The sequence below is a fragment of the Equus caballus genome, chromosome 11 (genome assembly GCF_041296265.1).
Source record: "Equus caballus isolate H_3958 breed thoroughbred chromosome 11, TB-T2T, whole genome shotgun sequence".
Taxonomy (NCBI): Eukaryota; Metazoa; Chordata; class Mammalia; order Perissodactyla; family Equidae; genus Equus; species Equus caballus.
The window spans coordinates 21155343-21176303 of NC_091694.1; the positions used below are offsets into that span (position 1 = coordinate 21155343).

Sequence of the window (20961 nt, forward strand, 5' to 3'; positions counted from 1 at the left end):
TCCGCGGGCCCTTGCCGGTTTCCCGAAGGCGCAGTGATGGATGGTCGCGCTGACATCTGCCGTTCCCCACCTTCTCTCTCTTTCTGCGATTATGTGTGGCCGAGAAGAGGGAGAAGGTGGGGTCCCTGGGGCCCCAGAAGGTCCTGCCTCCGTCTCCAGGCCCACTTGTCCATCCTTATCGAGGCAGGACAAGCCCCATCCAGGCAGGAAAAAAACGTCATGTTCCTTAAGAGTCTGGCCTGTGACCCGGAGGGAGCTCCTCCACACCCGTGGCCGCGCTCACCGGAGAGGGAGCGGCGCGCTGCCTGGGGGGTGGAAGGTCGTGGGGTGACACGGCCGGCAAACACAAGTGTCCAGGCCGTGGGAGCCGCAATAATACTCACACTAACTTTAATAATTAAAATCCCGTCTGACGATTCTAACTTTACCCTGAGACCCACCAAGAGAACAGGGGAGGGATGGTGGGGACGTAGGGATGCCTGAAATGTGCTCGATGAGGGAGCAGGAGAGAGGAAGGACGAAGATGTCCGAGGAGGGTCATCCCTGGGAGAGGGGGTGCGCGGTTCAGCCTCCCTCCCCGCGGCCGTGGGCCCGGCCAGCAGAGGGCGCCGCGAACGCGCCGGCCGCCCTGGGTCTCGGGCAGCTCCGGTCCGAGCTCGTGTCTTCCTGAACTGCAGGCCTCCGCGCGCGCGGTCGCTGGGGATGCGATGCTGGTTAATTTGGGGACGTGTCGCCGTTTGTAATTGCTGGCCTGTGTCCCGAGTGGCAACCGTGGGTTTGCCTGTAATCACCCCAGCAATCATGCATTCAGTTAACACTGCTGAGCACCCCGGCTCGTGTCAAGCGCTGTACTGGGAGTAAAGTGGCAAGCTAGGAGCATGCCCTGATAACCAACACCCGGGTCACGTGATCCAGGTGACAGAGGCCAGCTCAGGCTGCTGGGGGAGCACCGAGGAGGGGTCAAGCACTTCTCACTACCATCCCTCTCACATGCACCAACCCTGGGGTGAGCAGGGTTATGCTTTTTTAACAGAGGAGAGAATCGGTTCAGAGAGGTTAAGTCACCTGCCCAAGGCCACACATTCAGTAAGGGGATGAGCTGGGATTTGCCCCCAGAACCTGGTTCCAGAGTGCCCTCCCACCTGCCCGGTGAGACTGCCTCTGCCAGGGAGCAGCCAGTGAGGCTGCGATGGCATGAGGGCCTGCCCTGGGGTCAAGGAGGCGACTCCACCGGGACAGGAGCCTGTGGAAAGGGGAGGTTACAGGGCAGCTGATTTCATCTCAGAATGAGGAAGAACTTTCCAGTAATCAGAGTTGCCCAGTCATAGAATGGAGGAGTCCAAGGACAACAAGTGCCGTGTCTCTCCCCACACTTGGCAGTGGCTCCCTGCTGAGCCGGGGGCATTCCCCCAGTGCTGGAGGCTCTGTCTGGTACAGGCCCCTTCTCTCTCCGGCCTCGTCTTGCCCCCTCTGTGTTCTTGCCTCTCCGTCCTTCTTTCAGCAACTTGCTGGCATACTGCTTGCCTCTGGGCCTTTGCACGTGCACACTCCCTCTTTGTCTGGGCCAACTCACCCATTCTTCAGGCTGCTCAAGGCCTTCCCTCACTCCTAACAAGGTCAGGTGGCCTGTGTGCTGCTCATTTGGGCTTCTCTGCTCCCCTAGATGTGCCTGGTCGTGCCTTCCTGACAGTATTGGGTGACAGCCTCTCCCTCTAGACTGTCAGCTCCGTGCAGCCGGGTTGGCATTGCCTTGTTCTCTGGCATCTCTCCAGCGTCCAGCAGGCCAGGGCTGTGCCTCACTCCGTGCTCAAGAATTTTGTTGGAAAAATGAGTGAATGATGAATGAAGGCAAGAAAGAATGAAGGAAGCGTGCAAAGCCAAATGCCCGGGCAGGGGGACCGGGGTCAGCAGACCTGCAAGTTCCCTCCCGTCACCCTCTGGCTACAGCTGACGTTCTTTGCTCAACTCCCCAGGAATTAGAGACTCAGGGCCACAGTCAACAAGCATCATTCAGCATCTAACACGTGCCTGGCACCCGGCCAGGCACTGTCACGTCTGTTCTCACCCATCAAATCACGAACAGGGACGAGGGGAAACGTTTTCGGTGGACACGAGCTTGAGGCTTCCATCCCTGCCTGGAAGGGTTTGCGCGTTGGTCTCGGCCACTGCCACCCCGGGCTGCACCGGCCCTGCCCTGTCTCTCGGGCCCCACCCGTCCTGGGCTCCCGGCTGCGTTTCCGGAGAAGGCCAGCAGGTGACGGCAGAAGCTAAGAGTCGGGGCTCAGCGCGCGCCTGCCAGCCGCGGACCGCCGGCAGGGGGCGCGGCTGCTCCACCTGGTGCACAGGTGATTTCGGTGGGTTTTACCGGCGGGACGAGGCAGCCGGAGCAGCCCGGCCAGGAGTGGGGTGGGTCCAAGGCGCAGCAGGGGAGGAAGACTGCGTGGCACTCTCGTTCCTGCTCATTTGTGCAGTGCGGTCTTAACCTCTACTTTATAGGTAAACTTTCTTTGTATTGGGCCAGAAGGTAAATATTTTAGGTTTTGCTGGCCATATGGTCTCTGTTGCAAATACTCAACTGTGTCCTAGAAGTGGAAACAACCCAGGACAAATGCGTGTGGCCGTGTTCCCATGAGTCTTTATTTGTGGGCGTGGAAATTTGAGTTTCATACAACTTTCAAGTGTCATGAAATATTGCCCTTTTTTTACTTAAAAAAAAAACTACTTAAAAAGGTAACAAGCATTCTTAGCCCTTGGGCAGGGGGACCCCTGATCTAGATGAAGTCCCAAACCGGGGCCTGGCGTATGCTAAGCGCTCACAGAGTGCTAGCTGGTGTCAGCCATCTGGGGGCGGAGACAGGGGCCCACGCAGCCCTGCTCTGTGGCGCCGTGGGCCCCTGTCTCCGCCCCCTGAGAGTGCAGCAGGACACTCTCCTTCCAGTGTTGGCCCCTGTCTCCTCTCCTCCTGGCATCTGGCTGCATTTTCACACCTCCAGGTCTCTACCTTGGCAGTTCCCTCCTCCTAATGACACCCCTGTCCTTTTCCTCCTCCAAGGCTCCGTCTCATTGGTCTCTTTGTAAAAATTCAACTTTATTGAGGTATTGAGATATTTACCTATTTTAAGTACAGAGTTCATGAGTTCTGACAAATGTATGGGACCATCACTACAATCAAAATACAGAACATTTCCTTCACCCCAAAAGCTTTCCTCGTGCCCTTTCCTAGTCAACCTTGGCTTTAAAACAACATGTCTCCCAATTATTCAGAGCTTGCAATGTGCCAGGCTCCACGGAGGTGTTTGACAAGTTCTGTGTCACTAAAAAGCCTTGAGAACCTGGTGAGATGGGGACAGTGTTATCAGCCGGCACCTGCCAGCTCAGGACCGTGAGTCAGGGGCAGAGCTGCAATCTGATCCTGGCCTGCTGGTTCCCAGGGCATCCCTCTCCTGTCTGCCTCCCCCGCTCCTTCATGTTCCCAGGGGCCTTGTGCACACAGCTCCTGTCCTCCTGGCTGCTCACGGTATGGCCTGGGCCCAGCAGCGTCCGCATGCCCTGGGAGCTGGCCAGAAATGCAGAGTCTCAGGCTATGCCCAGAAGTCCTGAGTCCCCAAGCCCCCTAGTAATTTCAAGGCTGAGAAGCGCTGTCCTGAGGCCGTCTCTTACTGGGGACTGGTGGCTGCATTGTGTCCCTTTCCCTCCCAGACTGTGAGCTCCTGGAGGGCAGGGGCTGAGCCACCTCAGGGCCTCCACACCGCAGCCCCCAGGGAATCTAATTAAATTAGTACAAGAAGGGAAGAGCAGGAGGCCAGAGCTTCCGGGAGCGGGGCTGTGTATCTTAGGAGCTGGTGGGAGGAGTGAGGTCAGCTGGCTGGGGGGGTGAGGGGCGGGGGTTTGTCTATCCACTTGGAGTCCTGAGATCTGTCTCCCCACTCACTCTGGCCACTGTCCAAGTTGACTCAGAGAGTCTGGGTCCATCTGCATATCATTTGCATGCGATTAGCATATCTATCTGGTTCTTTTCCTCTTCTCCCTTACATGAGCAGGAGCAGGCTAGATTTGGAGAGCAGGCTGGATTTGGGGAGCAGGCTGGATTTGGGGAGCGGGCTGGATTTGGGGAAAGAGTGGACAGGACAGAGGGCTGGGAGTGTTGGGGATGCCTTGGGCTGCACACCTAGACCTGGCCCCTCACTGATGCCCATCCAGGGAGCAGGTCTGGGGTTAAGCGATGACACTTTTTGGGTGAGGGGGTACCTGCTAGGCCCTCCAAGCTCTGGACACTTGCTCTGGGAGCAAGGCTGGGGCCGGGCTCCCCGAGTTCCCCTGCCTGGGACGTGCTGTTCACACAGAAGGATTCTCTACAGCAGTGAGAGAACCTTGCAGACGTAATGCTGAGCAAGAAGACGTAAAGGAAGCCATATTATATGAGTGCAGTTATAGAAAGCACGAAAGCAGGTTGTGCGAATCTGTGCTGCCGGAAGTAATGGTCCCCTGGGGCTTAGTGCCTGGAAGGGGCACCAGGGGCTCTGGGAGGCTGATTGTTTTGTGATCTGGGTGCGGTTACACGGTGTGTTTACTGTGAAAGTTTGTTCACTTGTACAGGGATTATAGGTGCTTTTTTCTGTATATGAACAAAAAGTTGAAAAAAGATCCGCTTTAAATTTCGGGAAGAGTCCTCTGCGTACTCCACTGTGAGGAGACCTTCCTGGCTGCTTCTCTCCCTCCTGCCCGCCCTTCGCAGCTCTCAAGGTCCTGGCTGCTCCACTCGTGTAATTTTTGGTTTCACTTGCCCTCCTCTCCACTGGGCTCCCTGAGGGCAAGCTCACGTCCTCTTCATCCCGTGTCCCCTGACATGGGGCTGGGCACAGAACAGATGCTGAAGACATGGATGACTCCTGGGGAGCAAAGTCCTGCTGGGGAGGGGGGATGGTGAGAGAGGGCCGTGCACCCCCCGTTCAGCTGGGCTGGGGTCTGCATGGGGTGGGGCGGGTCGGGGCAGCGACGGGGTGGGACTGGTGGGTGCTGCTGTTCCAGGGGTTCCCTTGGGAGGTGGGTAGGGGTGCCGCGGAGAGCTCAGGTGAGTCAGGGGCCTGAGTTTTGGCTAGACTTCATCCTGTCTTCCCCCTACAGGCCCTGGGGTACCAAACAACCTGAGGGAGTGTTTCTCCTTACTACCCAGCCCCCAAGAAGGCCAGCACTGAAACACCTGGCTGCCGTCCAGGGCTAGAAGAGGGCTAAGGGATGGGACAGCAGAGGGTGCCAGGGGAGAGGGGTGGGACTCAGGGGTCCCTGGGTGGGCATGGGCGTGGGTGTGGGTGTGGGGGACTGCCCACATCTGGGTCCTCAGCCCCTGGCCTCTCGCTGCTGCTCCCTCTAGCCCAGGTGGGCACCTCCTGTTGCCTGTGAGTTCGCCCCTGACCCTGAGGCCACCTGGGCCTTTGCTGAGGCCCCTTCAGACCCGGGCTGGGGAGGCTGAGGTCTGGCTGCTCTGGACTTGCCCTGTGCTGGGGCTGCTCTGAGCCTGCCCGGTCCTGCGCCTGACTCACCCCTGTTCTCTGCCCTGTGCGTCGGGCCTCCCCACCTCCCGAGTTACAGGGGCATCAAAGCACCACAGAGCCCCTCCCTACCATCTGGAACTTGTCGTCAAAGGGCTTTGGGCAATGGCCTGGCCTCTCTGGCCTCAGTTTCCCTTTTCTGTAGAGTGGGAAAACAATTCTGGCAGCTGTGAGGTCAGACAAGTTGGAGAGTATGGGAGACCTTGGGACCCAGAAGTGTAGGGAGCAAAGGCTTGCTGGGGGGAGGATGGTGAGTGAGGGGCCACGCAGCCCCTGTCAGCTGGGCTGGAGTCTGCACGGTGGGGGCAGTGACGGGGCGGGCCCGGTCTGTGCTACTGTTCCAGGGGATCCCTCGGGAGGTGGACAGGATGCTGTGGAGAGCACAGGAGAGTCAGGGGCCTGGGTTTTGGCCTGACTTGATCCTAACTGTCTGCAGGCCCATTCCCCCTCTGGGCCTCAGTTTACCCTCTTGTCTAGGGGGCCATGGGGTTCAATGGTCCCTCAGGCCCCCAGGTCCAAGGCTCTCTCCTGTCCCTGCTGTTTGACCTGCGTGGGGGTTATTTTGCAATCAGCACCTACATTTTAAAGCTTAGGCAGCTTCCCAGCAAATCCAGAGTCTGGCTTCCTGAGTGCGACATGAGGAGGTGAGGCGGCTTTGGGACCCCCACGTTTGTGGGCAGCAGCCTGGGGTGGCTGCTGGGGAGGGGACTTCCATTCCCCCGGGGCCCAGCCCTCCCTGCTGTCCACTCCCCGGGGGCTTGGCCCTGCAGGCATTTGAGTCTGTGGCCTGCTGGCTTCCCTCCAGCCAGGGGGCCATGCCTGCCCAGGACCCTCTGTGCCCCGTCAGCTTGGCCCCCGGAGCGACCCCGTGGCTGGCGCAGCTGCAAGGACAGGCCTCCTCCCTCTGGCTTTGCCTATCTGAGGCCTCAGAGGACAGGTCTGGACTGGATTGCCGTGAGCTCATGTGTTTATCCAAAGCAGAGGCTGAGGGCTTGGGGCTTCCGGGGGTGTCCAGAGCCTTGGTCAGGGCCAGAGACAGTGTCTGCTTGTGGGGAGCTGGGTCCCTCCCACCCGGGGCCGGGTCCTTCCCCTCCCCCTGCGATCACCTCCATTCAGTGTCTCAGCCTGGTGACAAGGACCTTAAAGACCAGCACCTTGCCTGTCTGCCTGTCCCTTGGCCTCACCTCCATGCCCCCACTTGCAAATGCCCATACTGATTGGGGTTTTTGTGGCATGGCTGTCCACATCCTTAAATCCTCTCCCTTTCTTCCCCTGCCAGCCCCCTCCCCCAAGACCCAGCTTCTCCATGTCCTGGAAGCCTTCCCTGTCCTGTCTTCATGGGGCCCCCATGGTGCTGCCCATGGCCTCCTGCACTGGGCTGTGTGTCCCTGATGTGGGGTCAGGGCCCCGGTCCTGCCTCCCCAGCCTCCAGCACAGAGCCAGGCACACAGGTGGTGCTTAATAAATGGTCTAATGAATGAAGGCTGGCTTTTGTCTGAGAGGCGGGGGCTGAGGCCGTGACAGGGACCTGGTGAGAAGTCACCAGGGGTCAGGCCGGGAGTCTTTTGGCTATTGCTCGGCCAGTGCTGGGGGAGGGGGAAAGAGTAGCCCCCACCCTCAGGACCAGCAGGGAGGGAGGCCCCCTCCCCTCCAGCACCATTCCTGGCCGCAGCCCTGGGCTCCTGCACTCAGCCATCCCTTGGATCTCATGGGTGGCAGCCCCGGGCCGGGCAGTGGGCCTGTGGGGATGTGTAAGGAGCCCTCATGGCCAGGGGTCCCCAGCCAGCCACAGTTCCCCCACCATAGCCCAGCTGTTCCACCTCTCAGCTCACAATGGGGGGAAGAGAACTAGGGAGGCTCCTCAGGGACACTTTACTGATGGGGAAACTGAGGCCCAGAGAGGGGCAGTAACTTGAGCTGGTGTCCTGGGAACCTCTCCCGAGTGGCCTGAGCCAGGCTGTGGTATGGTCAGTCCTGGGGGTCAGGACATAGCAGTGGCTGCCTTGTTGGGGTCCCAGGCCCCAGGCCCCCATCTGAGCTGCAGGAGAGCCCGCCCTGCCCCCAGCAGACTCAGCCTGGCCCGGTGTGTCCCAGAGCCAAAGGGAGGGCGGGAGCAAGTCTGAATCAGCTCGGGAGCTGCGAGTCCCAGCTGGCTCTCCCTGCCTGCAGGCCCTGGGAGTGGGAAGCCCGCGCTCCACACCGCAAATCCTCCGCCTTCCCTCCGCACCCACTCAATCAGCCCGGGGCGCAAACACGGCAGGGAGCCAGCCCCAGCCTCCCTCCTTGGTAACCAAGGCGCAACACCCAACACTGGAGACTGTTTGTCCTGCCAACGCCACACCCCAACCTGGGCCTGCACGCCTGGCGGCTGAGGAGAAGCCTGGCTGCAAGTGGGAGCAGCTGGGCAGGGGGCAGCAGGGCCCCGTGGGCCTGGGGATCTGTCCTCTCCCTTCCCAAGCTCAGGCCAGCCAGCTGTTGTCCCAGCACCCTTTGACTGTGTGGCCCCCAACCCCAGCCCCGGCTCCCAGCCCCTCTGGTCTTGGTGGGGCTGGAGAGGAGACGGCCGGCGAGAGGCACTGTGCCTGAATCACAGCAGAGAAGTGTGGGTCCCAGGAAGAGAGCCCTCCCGGGCCGGCCAGCTGTGGGGAGGGTTCAGGGGAGGGAGGGCAGGAGGGGGCCCTCTGTCCTGCCTGGGGACAGCAGGGGACGCATGGGAGGTTCACCAGCCCCCAGGGTCAGCGCCAGCATCAGGTCTGCGGACTGGCTGGGTGGGTGAGCAGCAGGGATGTCAAGGCCTGGGGAAGCGGGGGTGGCGCTGTGGAGGGAAGGACAGTTTTTCTGACCCTCTCTGGCTTTTGGTCTCCTTGGCCCAGGGCTTGGGATTGTGGGGAGACAGAGAAAGGAAGATGGGGCGTCTCGGTCCCTGGGAAGCCCCCTGTCTGAGGGAGGAACATGGCCCCAGCCTTCGGGGAGTTCCTAGTCTGAGGAGGGAGACGTAGCCCCTGTCCTGGGGAGTCTGGGATATCCATACTGGAGGACAGACAGAGGACCCACGGGATCACCCGGGCCTCCTGGGGCTTGGCAGATGGCGCTGCGACTTGGGGAGGGGAGGAACCTGAGGGTCTTTCCGTTTCTCCTCCCTCCCAAAGTCACCAGGCCAGGTCAAAGCTGTCATTGATTTCCCACTGCTTGTCAAGTGCTTGCAGGCTGAGCAGCTGCTTCCTCGCCACTTGAGTCCTGCACTGCGGGAGGAGCCATCACGGCCCCCTCTGACAGATGAGGAAACTGAGGCTCAGAGAAGGGATGAAGCCTGTGCTAGAGGGCTCAGGTCCTATGGGGCAGACCGCTGTGTTTGGAGCACCCACTATCCTGACATTTGGGGGAACCTGCTGTGGGCAGACCCCGTGCTGTGCAGGAGAAGGGCAAGTCCAGCAGTGTCCCTGCTGTGCCTCCAAGTCCTGAGGCCCGGTGGGCACTGACCCAGCCCGTGGCCCCTCTCACGCCCTCTCACAGGCTTCAATCCCTGGGTGCCAATGGGGAGGGTGGGGCGGAGAGACTGGTCCTGCTGAGGCTGCAGCTTCCCGGCCCACCCAGGCTGAGTCAGGGCCAGGCGGGAGCCAGGGGGTGGCAGCTTTCCCAGGCCAGCCCGGGCGGCGTCCACATTCCTCACAAGCGGGTGCGTCCGGGCTTGGCCAAGCCAGGTGTGCTGCGCCCCGCCCAGACCCCTGCTTGCCCCAGCCAGCTCAGCGCCACTGCCTTGTAAGGACGGGGCCTGGCAGCTGCCTGGGACGGGGTGTGGGAACTGCTTGCCTTGCACGTCCTTGCTTGGTGGGGGTTTCAGGCTGCTGGAGCCCCAGCCCCACGATGGGCTGGGCATTTGGGGTGCCCCTGTTCACCCCCTACTCATGCCCCTCCTTGGTCCCTGCACTCAGGGAGCTGGAGGCTGAGGCTTAAGATAGTCTGTAGTTCGGGACTTGCTCCTTTTCAGCAAATTCTGGTGGAAGTCTGAAGGGTGTTCTGAGAGCTGGGGGTGGCAAGCGTCTCCCAAAGCCTGGGAAACCTCAGGGGGCACATCCTGCTCATTGCCCCCAGTCTCTCAGGGAGGGCTTTATCCTCACCAGCTGGAGCTCTGGGTGCTGGGTGGGGCCCTGTGCCCATGGGCCCTGGCCTGCTTCCCCCACCCCCCAACCCCTGGCTTTCTGCATTGACAGGGGCTGGGAGGGACCTACGTGGGTGTCAGTCCAGGTCATCCCCACTACTCACTTGTGGTGGAATTCTGCCCACAGTCCACTTGCTCTCTCTGGGCCTCAGTTTCCTCTCCTGTAAAAGGAGGACAGAAGCCCCTGCCCTGCCAAGGCCCCTGGGCTCTTGGTGGAGGGAATGTGACCTGGAGACTGAGGAAGTGCTTTGGGACTGAGACGGGCTGTGCTGGGACCCCACCCCTTCCCCACTGGGGGACCCCCAGCCCAGCCCATGGCAGCTCTACAGCTTCCCCATCAGCCTCTGTGGCTCAGGCCAGGCTCCCAGCTGGGGGAGGGGGAGGTACCCTCAAGTCTGGGATTTGGGGACCCTGCCCACTGTTCACCCCTTCCTCTGAGGTCTGCGGTAGAATGGGTACAGGGTGCCCTTGCCTCCCCTCACCCTGTTCTGTAGCCTCAGCAGTTTTGAGCTTAGCCCGTGGGCCGGGGCTGGTCCTCGTCATGCCCCTGCAGCAGGCAGGGCAGGGCTGTTTCTTGGGCGGGCCCTGGGCTGCTGGGGCTGCAGAAATCACTTCCCAGCACTTGGTGGGAACAAACGGCCCCGGCCCTGGGCCCAGGGTGGGCGTGGGAATCCCGTCCTGCCTGGAAGGTCAGGAAGGGTGACACCAGGGCTGTGGGAGAGAGACTGAGGGATGAGCCGAGATGTTGATGCTGCACCTGTGAGGGGCAGCACCTGAGCTCCAGGCAGCCAGGGGGCCTGAGTCAGGGGAGAGGGGTAGCAGAGTGGGTGCAGCCCCCCGCCCCAGCTTGCCCATCACTGAGCAGTGGGGGCAGGACTGGCCTGGGGTGTGTCAGGCTGGGGCAGGGACCCTCAGCATCCTCCTCCCCAGCCTTCCTTTCACTGAGCCCTAGGGCTGGCATTCTGGGGTGACCTTGTTCCTGGGGACCCTCTAGGGACTTTGGCTGCCATCCCCCCTCCCCTGTCCAGGGCCTTGTGGCAGGAAGGTAGCACCTTGTCCTGGGAGGTGATGCTGTTTGCAGTGGAAGGAAGTGCCTCAGCTCCTTGAAGGCCCTGCTCCGTGTCCTGGCATCCTGGGGTTGAGGCTAGTTCAGTGTGTGTGTGTGTGTGTGTGTGTGCGCGCGCGCATGTGTGTGTGTGTGTATATGTCTCTGCTTGCATGTGTGCATTCGTGTGTATATGCTGGGGGGAGGCAGTTGTCCCACTGGAAGTGGGCTTCTGGATGTTTGGACCAGGGTCCCTATAGTTGGATTCCGAACCCTGGAAGGACTCTGGGAGTTGGCCCTGAGAGCCGGGCCCAGGGCAGCCTGGGAAATCGTGGGAACAGGTGAGAACAGGCTGGAAGGGTGCGGCCGCAGCTGGAATGTGTGGGTTGGAGCAGCCCCACCCTTCCCCAACCAGGAATGGGCCCTAGCTGGGGAGCCAGGACCCAGTGCCCTCCCCCAGCTGTTCCCAGCTCTGCTCTGCCATGCCTGCCAGCCCCTGCTCCTCCTGTGGGTGATCCCCACACCCCCTCACTCCTTGCTGGGCTAGAGCCAGCCTCCTGGCTCCGGCAGGCTGTTTGGGAGGAGCTGGCAACTTTTCCTGAAGATTCCTAGGTTCTTGGTGCCATGTGTTTGTTTCTGACCCTTTGCACAGACAGACCCTCTGTCACTGATGGGGGACTCAATCTGATGAGTTAGGGAAGGACATGGCTGCACCTGGGGGGTTCCCTGGACCAGCGGATGGAGTTTTTTTTTTTTTTTTTTTTTTTTTTAAACATTTTATTTTTTCCTTTTTCTCCCCAAAGCCCCCCGGTACATAGTTGTGTATTCTTCGTTATGGGTTCTTCTAGTTGCGGCATGTGGGACGCTGCCTCAGCGTGGTCTGATGAGCAGTGCCATGTCCGCGCCCAGGATTTGAACTAACGAAACACTGGGCCGCCTGCAGCGGAGCGCGCGAACTTAACCACTCGGCCACGGGGCCAGCCCCAGCGGATGGAGTTTTTGGGCTAGCTCTGCTCCCAGGAGAGGGGCTGAGGGCAACTGCCAGTCCTGGAGCTTCTGGACACACACTGGCGGCCTCTGCAGAGTGTCTTTGTCTCCTGTCTTGCACAGTTGACCAGGGTGTCCTGTGGCCTTCAAGAGAAAGTATGCCTAGTATGGCATACAGGGCCATCCACAGGTGGGCTCCCGCCAGACTCTCCAGGCCCAGCTTCCATCTCACTGTCCCCAGCCAACTTGCCTTGTGCACAGCGTCTCACTCTCCCGGAAAGCACCAGGCCCCTGTGCCTCACGGCCTTTGCCTGGAAAGCCAGGGTCTACCTGGGACCCCTCTGTGTACGGGTCCCTGTTCAGACTCTGTCCCCTGCTGTCCTGTACCCCTCGTAGGTGCCCCCACAGCCGCACCTGCTCAGGCCTCCATGATGCCCTGCTCAGTCAGTCTGTGAGGTCCATGTGTGTCTCCTGGACACAAAGCTCCCCAAGGTCAGGGTCGACTGTGTGTCCACTGTCATGGCCCCAGGCCCTCCCTCACGGAGCTCAGGGAGTGACAGAATGAACTAACGAATGGGTGCGGGAAGTGTGAGGCATTCCTCTGAGGCCTGTGGACTTGCAAAGGCTGTCATATGATCCTAGCTCTGCTTCTGCTTCCTCCAGTCTGAGGAGACATCCCTCCACCTTGGGATTGGGGTCTCCTGGAAAGGTTCCAGAAATCTCTTTTAGGATCAAGGTGGTACAAGCTCCTTCTCTCCCCCTGTGAAGACTCAAGTTTAATGGGCCAGTGTGTGAGTAGTAATGGCTGCTTTGTGTGAGTGTGTGAATGTGTGTAAAGTATGAACAGTGAGAGGCCTGTAAATGTGCACAAGTGTGAGTGTGTGCATAAGTGTGTCCATGAATGTGTGAAAATATGAGTGTGTCAGTTAATGTGTATTAGTGTGTGAGGCTTTGAATGTGTACTAGTGTGTGAGGTTGTGCAAGGCTGTATGAATGTGTGAGAGTATGGATGTGAGTGAGTGTGTGTATGGGTTTGTGACTGTATGTGTAAGTCTATCTGTGAATGTGAATGTGTGTAAGTCTGTATGAATGTGCACGTAAGCTGATTGTGTTAGTGTGGGAGTCTGTGAATGTGTAATGTATGTGAGTGTGTATGGATCTATGAGTGGGTGTGAGTATGTGTATACCCGTGATTGTGAATGTGTGTCTATGAGTGTGACTGTGTGAAGGCTGTGGATGTGTGAACCTGGGAGTGTGTATGTAAATGTGTGTGAGCTTGTAGGAGTCTATGAATGAGCGTGAGTGTGAATTTGTTTGAGTATGAGAGTGTGAATGTGTGTGAGCTGTGTGGCTTATTGGGGAGAGGCCTGATGAGGACCCAAGGCCACGGTCAACCCTGGGAAACTCAGAGCCCTTCCCGGGAGTTCTGGGGAGACCAGGGCGCTGAGGCTCAGTGCTGCCCCAGGAGAGTTTACTCAGAGGGGTGAGTGGTCTTTCCTCATCCTAGAGAGAGCTCGGAGGCCGTTCTTTACCAGAAAAAAAAGTAATACTACAAATAATAATAATAATAAGACTATAATATTTTATATAACATAATATATATTATATTTATATATGATATAAAATAATAATAAAAATAATATCTACAAAATCTGCATAGGATTTGAGAATTAAGATACAACAAATACCCGTGAACCCACCGCCCAGTTTCAGAAGCTCTGAGGAGCGCTCCTTCCCAGGACGCACTGTAAAGCACTACCTGGATTTTGGGTTATTCTTTTTTTTTCCCCCAGTAATTTTATTGAGGTCATAATGTTTTATAACATTGTGTAATTTCGGGTGTACATTATTGTTTATCAATTTCTGAACACACTTCCTGGTGCTCACCCCCAGTAGTCTGATTTTTGTCCATCATCATACATACGTGCCCCTTTATCCTTTTCACCTGCCCCACCTCTGATAACCACTAATCTGTTCTCTGATATCTACGTGTTTATCTTCCACACACGAGTGAAATCGTGCAATATTTGTTTCTGTCTGGCTTATTTCACTTAACATAATACCCTCAAGGTCCATCCATGTTGTTGCAAATGGGACGATTTTGTCTTTTTTTTTTATAGCTGAATAGTACTCCTTTGTATATCTACACCACACCCTCTTTATCCAGTTTTCAGTTGATGGGCACTTGGATTGCTTCCGAATCTTGGCTATTGTGGATAATGTTGCAATGAACATAAGGGTGCATAACTCTCTTTGGATCATTGATTTCATGTTCTTTGATAAATATCCAGTAGTGGGATAGTTGGATCGTATGGTATTTCTATTTTTAATTTTTTGTTGTTATTCTGAAGTCATTCTCGCCAGGCCTTCGTGGGCGTCTGTACGTCTGGGTCAAGTCGCCCAGCGATGCCACAGTGGCCCAGTGCTGCCCTCTGGCGGCGCCGGACGCCCCCTGCCTCCAGCTCAGAGCAGCCTGAAGCCTGGGCGAGGAGTCCCACCAGGGTCATCCTACAGAGACCCCCTAGAGGTGGACGCACTGTCCTGTCTGTGCACACACACACAGGGCACGCCAGGACACAGATGCACACACTGGTCACTCACAAAGGCTTATACACAGACACGTTCCATCTATTGGGAGTGGAGTGGGTGCCACACTCTGCATGGGGCTCTCCGACAAGAGCGAGCTAAGAGCAGCTGCAGTCCGTAAGGAGTTTGCAGCAGGAAGAGGGTGGCCCCACGGAGGGACAGTGCCTCAGGGACCCTCACACTCAGGGCTGGCAGAAGCTGAGTAGGAAGGTTGACTTTGGGGTGAGCAGTTTAATAGAACGACCTAAGGTGGGAGCGGGGAGGAGAGCTCTGTGCCAGAGGCAGGGGAGGGTTTTTTGAGATGGAGAATAAGGGGAGAGTAATGCACAAGCCAGCTTCAGAAAGGATTTTCGTGTCCATTGGCCTGGAGGCAGGGGAAAAGACACAATGGCCCAGCCTAGGTCCCTGGTGCTATGCAGGTCATGGGACTGGAGGGAGAGGAGCTGAAGATGGTGAGGAGAAGCCAAGGCCCTGGAGGAGGGACAGTGTGAAGCGGAGATGGAGGACGTCTTGAGTCCCCTCGTCCCTCCGCCAGCCCCAGGCAGTCACTTCCCAGGACTGCAGAGCAGAGGCGGCGGCCCAGAGTGGCCAGCAGAGGGCGCTCCTGGTACAGATTTGAGGCTCCAGCCGGCGTGCTGGAGAGTCCGGGTGGAAACGGGGATCCTTCTTGGAAAGCCCCGGGGCCTGCAGTCCTGAGCGGAAGCTTTCTGGCTTCCCCCTTGGGAGCTACGGAGCCTAGCGGTGAGAGGGACGACCTCGTGAGGGGGGAGCCCCCCAGTGTCCTCTTTCTCCCCCTCCCCTGCTCCCTGGTCAAGCAGTCTGGTCAGTGTTTCCATCCCGTCTCCAGGTGGTGACCTGGAAACTACCCCCAGAAATGTGATCAGCCTGCCTGCCCTGCCCTGGAGGTGTTCCTCTGGGCCTCGGTAGTCTACTGGGGCCAGCCGGCCTTCTAGAAAGTTCTGCAGGGCTCTAGCCCTAGGGCTCTGCTTCTGTAGTCTCTCTCCTGACCTCACTGGCTCCCTGCTTCCCTCGCTCTCGCCTCTAGGTGGAGACTTCCTCACCTGGTGTCCAGCAGGGTCCCTCAGCTGCCACCTCCTAGGAGCCGGTGGATGCCAGAGTTCTCGGGACACACACCCAGGTCTTCTGCCCCAGGTTGGTGGACACGGCCAGGTCTGGCTGGCTCAGACGAGGTGGGGCCAACACCATCAACTCCTTGGGGGAAAAGTAGGGAGGAGAAAGTCCCCTCTGCTGTGAATTCCTCCTTCTGCCTCCTGACATCTCCACCCAGGCAGAGCCACCCTCAACTCAGGTTGTTCGCTTATTCATTCATTTCTACGGTTATCAAGCACCATTGGCTACGTCTGTTTCTGGGGATGAGAGAAGAAGGAGGCAGGGTCCCTGCTCGTGTCTGGAGGAGGAGACAGGCAAACAGGTGTGACCTCGCAGGCTACTCAGTGCTTTGAGAGCCATGAATTGTTCTCTTCCTTGGAATCCTGCTTTCCCCTCTGGCTTCTCCATCCTAGTCAGCAGCATCATTAGCCGGCCACCTGCTCAACCCCCAAAAATGCAGAGTCATCCAGGTGTGTCCGCCGCACAGGCCTGCCTCTGAGCGGGCCACCATGTGCCGTCCTACCATCTCTCTCCCAGGCCATTGCTTCAGCCGTGGGCCCAGCCCTGGGCCCATCCAGCTTTCACATCGCCACCAAAGTGAGCCCTTCTTCAAACTACCTGCCGCCCAGATGCAGGAAAGAAGAAATCAGCGAATGTCACCTAAGGGAGGTCATCCATGTGGAAAATGACTATAAACAAGGTTGGAAGACTGGTGGCCAACTGGGAAAATGCGTTCGCAACCCATGTGCCAAAGGCCTTCTTCCCACATTTACCAACAGCTCACATGAGACAGGAAGAAGACCGCACGGAAAACAGAGGTGAAGATGAGGAACAGCTGGTTCATAAAAAACAAGAAGCGACCCAAAACATTTAAGGAAGGAGCTTCAATCTCACTCGTGACTGAAGAAATGCAACTGAAGCAAGAGAGAGGCCTTTTTTTTTTTTTTAAAGGAAGATCAGCCCTGAGCTAACTGCTGCCAATCCTCCTCTTTTTGCTGAGGAAGACTGGCCCTGAGCTAACATCCGTGCCCATCTTCCTCCACTTTCTATGTGGGACGCCAACCACAGCATGGCTTGCCAAGCGGTGCCACGTCCGCACCCAGGATCCGAACCAGCAAACCCTGGGCCGCCGAAGTGGAACGTGCGAACTTAACCGCTGCGCCACTGGGCTGGCCCCGAGAAGCCTTTTTTAACTAGCAGAAACAAAAATTGGAGAACAGCAGACAAACCTTCAAACCTTGGCGAGACCCGTGCTGGTGGACGTGCCGGGGAGAGTTATTCTCATTTACGGTTGGTGGGAGCAAAAATTTGTAGAACTTTTCAAGAAGACTTTTTTTTTTACACTGTGGAAAATTTCCAATATATGCAAAAGTAGAGAGAATAGCAAAACGGACTTCTGTATGCCCACTGCTAGTTTCAATAATTGTCAACATGCTGCCATTCTTGTTCCTTCTCTCTCCCCCTGCTTTTGTGGGGAGATGAGAGTATTTTAAAGCAAAGATATAATTTCATTTCACTCTGGAAGAAAATTTGGCAATAGCTATCCAAGTAAAAAATGGATTTACCCTTTAGCCCCGTAATCCTGCTGCTGAAATTTCCCTAAGGATGTATTCGCAAAGTTCCCCAGGCGCCCTGTTCAGGGCCGTTTATTACGCAGTTGTTTGTAAAAGCCGAAAAACCTGGAGACCAGAGAGGTGGTTGGTAGGGACAGGAGTAAATAAATTATAGCTCATGGTCATGATGGATTAAAAAGAATGAGGTGCTTCTCCAAGAGAGATGATTAACTGGGGCACGGAGGCATTGACAGGCTCAGTAATATCCCTTTGTATGATTAAAATCTCTATAAACAGACACATTAAAAACAAAACTGCACAGCAACGCTTGGCTGACTCCATTGCTACAGGATAAAGTCCAGACCCTGCGGCACGCCCTTCGTGGCGGTCTCCCTTTCCAACCTTCATTCTGGCCGTTTCTTCCACTTACAGGAATTGGCCCAGAGATTCCCAAGATGAGTTCTAAGGAACCCGAGGTCCACATGCTCATCCCGGAAGTGGCTCCATGGGTGAATAAGTTTGGGAAACGCTTAGCACTTTGTTCCCTCCTTGGAGAGTCACAGTGCACGTTAGCTCGTTAAAGGCAGTGAAACAAGCAAAAACTGACAAGGAGGTGCCTTGCCTTGGCCTACCAGGCTCTGGAGCACTGTCCTCGGGTCTGGCTCTCTTTAGCACCCCTGGGCCCAGCTCTGGTGCAGCAGGGCTGAGAGCCACTGCTCTGCCCCATCTCCCCTTGTGTAGCCCCCTCTCTCCCTTGCTCACCCACCCCAGCCACACTGGCCCTTCTTTATGTTTGCTGCAAAGGAGTACTTGGTCCAGCCTCAGGGCCTTTGCACTTGCTGTTACCTCAGCTTGGAATGCCCTTCCCTGTATCTCACTGGCTCCTTCCTTAATTTGGTTTCCCCCGTAAATGTGGCCTAGGAGAGGCCTTTCTTCCCTGGCCCCCAGAGGCATCCACGTTCCCTTGTATGTTTCCATGGAGAACGTATGGTTCTCTGGTTTGGTTATTGCCCATTTCTCCCGCTAGAGTGTCTGCTCCATCCAAAGATGCATCCATCCAAAGATGTTGTCTGTTGTGGTCATCCCCTTATCCCCAGAGCCCAGGACAGTGTCCTGCACACAGTAGGCGCTCAATGAACAGTAGCCGAATGGATGTATTTTTTTCTGGGATCCATTTTCCTTAGCATTCCTATTGCACCCCCTTGGGAATATGGATCCAGCTACAAGTTTCCTGGCTTGGGTTCCCCAAACCCACCAGGCGTGTCCCCACCTCTGCCTGGGTGATTTCTCACCTTGTCTTCTCGGCTTGGCAGAGCCCTACCCTGGCTCCGAAACCCAGCTTTGTTGTCTCTCCCTGTGAAACTGTCCTCAGCGGCCTGGTCTGAATGAGTCGCTCCCTCCCGCTCCTCCCAGGTGCTGTACACACATACCTTTATCACGGCACAAAGAACACCGTGCTGTGACGGACTGTTTGTGCATCTCCCGCTCCCCGGCCTGCGCTTGTTAAGGGCAGGGCTCGGCTGACTCAGTGCCGGAGTCTCAGCACCCAGCCGGGGAATGTCACACAGTGATGCAATGAATGGCTGCTGAATGGTGTCCAACTTAGGGCCCTGCCTGCCTGTGTCCACTCACCAAGCATCAATCAGGTACTTACTGTGTACGAAGCACTGAGTGAGACCTTATCGTGGGCCCAGAGATGAATGGAAAGCCATCTTTTGGCTGCAAAGGATTATGATTCTGGAAGGGGAGCACATCCACTGCTGAATAATTCTAACACAAGTGAGAATGGCTAGCACTCACTGATGCTAGAATGGGCCAGTGGAATGTATTAGTTCTCTATTGCCGATGTAACAAATTACAACTTCAGGGCTTAAAGCTGCACATTTATTATCTTACAGTTCTGAAGTCAGAGGTCTGAAATGCATCTTACGAGGCTAAAATCAAGGTGTCAGTAGGGCCGTGCTCCTTTTGGAGCCTCTGGAGGGGGGGATCTCTTCCTTGCCTTTTCCAGCTTCCAGAGTCTGCCCACATTCCTTGGCTCATGGCTGCACCACTCTGACCTCTGCTTCTGTTCTCACATCTCCTTCTCTGACTCTGACCCTCCTGCCTCCCTCTTATAAGGACCCCTGTGATTATATTGGGCTCCACCAGCTAATCCAGGATGATCTCCCCATAGCAAGTCCCTTAACGTAATCACACCCTCAAGCTCCCTTTGCCGGGTAAGGTACACCTTCATGGGTACTGGGGACTGGGAGGTGGACGTGGTTGGGGCATTACTTGCCTGGTGCAGGGAGGGAAGGGCTGTGTCTCAGCCCCGAGAGCCTTCGCCCAGCCAGCTCTGGAGTCGCCGAGCCTTCACGGAGTCCCTTGTACATACAAGGCACGGTGCCAGCCGCTGTGACACGCTCTCTTGTTTAAGCCTCACGAAGAGTTGGCATGGATGTCTAGTAGCCTCATTTTGCAGACGAGGGAGCTGAGGCTGAGAGAAGGGACGTGATGTGCCCCAGGCTACACAGGGTCCAGATGGACCCCAGGCACCTGAGCTCTTCTCGTAAGGTGCAGGGTCGTGATCACAGATGATGTGCCTGACCTGGGGCTGGGGGAGATAAGGAGTTGTGGTTCCTCCCACAGCCTTGCTGGGGAAAGGCTACCTCACCTGAAAGGTTGGATTACAACCCCCAGGGCCCGGGTTCTGAGGCAGAGGTAGGACGAGGGGACTGGGCAGGGTAGCGGAGGGAGCTTGCTCCTGGAGGCCGGTTGGGAGCTTCAGGAGGAGGCAGGCCTCCAGGGGAGGAGCCGGAAGGGGGCCTGTGGTGGGGCAGGTGTGCCACCAAGCCCAGGCCTCTGCCTCCTGTTTTGCCCTTGGAAAGGACGGATCACTCCCTTCCCAGTGTGGACTTCCTGAGCTGGGAACACTGGGATCCAGGCCACTCTGCCTCCTCTTGCCTCCCACAATCCTCCTCCCCTGGTCCTCCTTCCCTGATCCTCTTCCCCTAGTCCTCCCTCCCCTGATCCTCCTCCCCTAGTCCTCCATCCCCTGATCCTCTTCCCCTAGTCCTCCTCCCCTGGTCCTCCCTCCCCTGATCCTCCTCCCCTGATCCTCCCTCCCCTGGTCCTCCTCCCCTGGTCCTCCCTCCCCTGATCCTCCTCCCCTGATCCTCCCTCCCCTGGTCCTCCTCCCCTAGTCCTCCCTCCCCTGGTTCTCCCTCCCCTGGTCCTCCTCCCCTGGTCCTCTTCCCCTGGTCCTCCTCCCCTGATCCTCCTCCCCTAGTCCTCCCTCCCCTGATCCTCTTCCCCTAGTCCTCCCTCCCCTGATCCTCCTCCCCTGATCCTCCCTCCCCTGGTCCTCCTCTCCTGGTCCTCCCTCCCCTGATCCTCCCTCCCCTGGTCCTCCTCCCCTGGTTCTCCCTCCCCTGGTCCTCCCTCCCCTGGTCCTCCCTCCTCTGGTCCTCCCTCCCCTGGTCCTCTTCCCCTAGTCCTCCCTCCCCTGATCCTCCTCCCCTAGTCCTCCCTCCCCTGATCCTCCTCCCCTAGTCCTCCCTCCCCTGCTCCTCCCTCCCTTGGTCCTCCTCCCCTGATCCTCCTTCCCCTGATCCTCCTCCCCTGGTCCTCCTTCTGATTCTCCGTCCCCAGGTCATCCTCTGACTGTCCCCCCTTTTTGGTCACACTGTGGTGGGCTGGGTGGTCATGCACCGAGACAAAGAGCCAAGAGCCCCCTTCCTGCCGGCTGTGTTAGGTGAAGGAGGGAGGAGACCGGCATGCTCAGCATCCCCACGCTCACACAGGCAGTCACAGCCCCCACCCCAAGTGAGCTCCCAGTGTGAGGGGGAGGCACAGCTGCTACCCTGAGGAAGGATCCTCTCTGGGGGGAGACCAAGCCCCTCTGTCAGGGAACCTGGGCCACAGCTGCCCTGGAGGAAATCTCTCCAGGGCACCGAAGAAACAGCAGGTCCCAATGAGTGTGAGTGAGCC

At 57.5% G+C, this 20961-nt stretch overlaps 2 long non-coding RNA genes across 2 annotated transcripts; one reads left to right on the forward strand and one right to left on the reverse strand.

Annotated features, from left to right (window-relative positions):
* The first annotated feature begins 6122 nt into the window (after positions 1-6122).
* LOC138916240 (uncharacterized) lies at positions 6123-17314 on the forward strand. The gene is made up of 2 exons (XR_011423222.1): positions 6123-6193; positions 15372-17314. It is a non-coding gene; the product is annotated as an uncharacterized lncRNA (long non-coding RNA).
* On the reverse strand, positions 11524-18519 carry LOC138916239 (uncharacterized). The gene is made up of 3 exons (XR_011423221.1): positions 18420-18519; positions 15388-15538; positions 11524-11884 (listed from the first exon to the last, which is right to left on the reverse strand). It is a non-coding gene; the product is annotated as an uncharacterized lncRNA (long non-coding RNA).
* Between the last annotated feature and the right edge of the window lie 2442 nt (positions 18520-20961).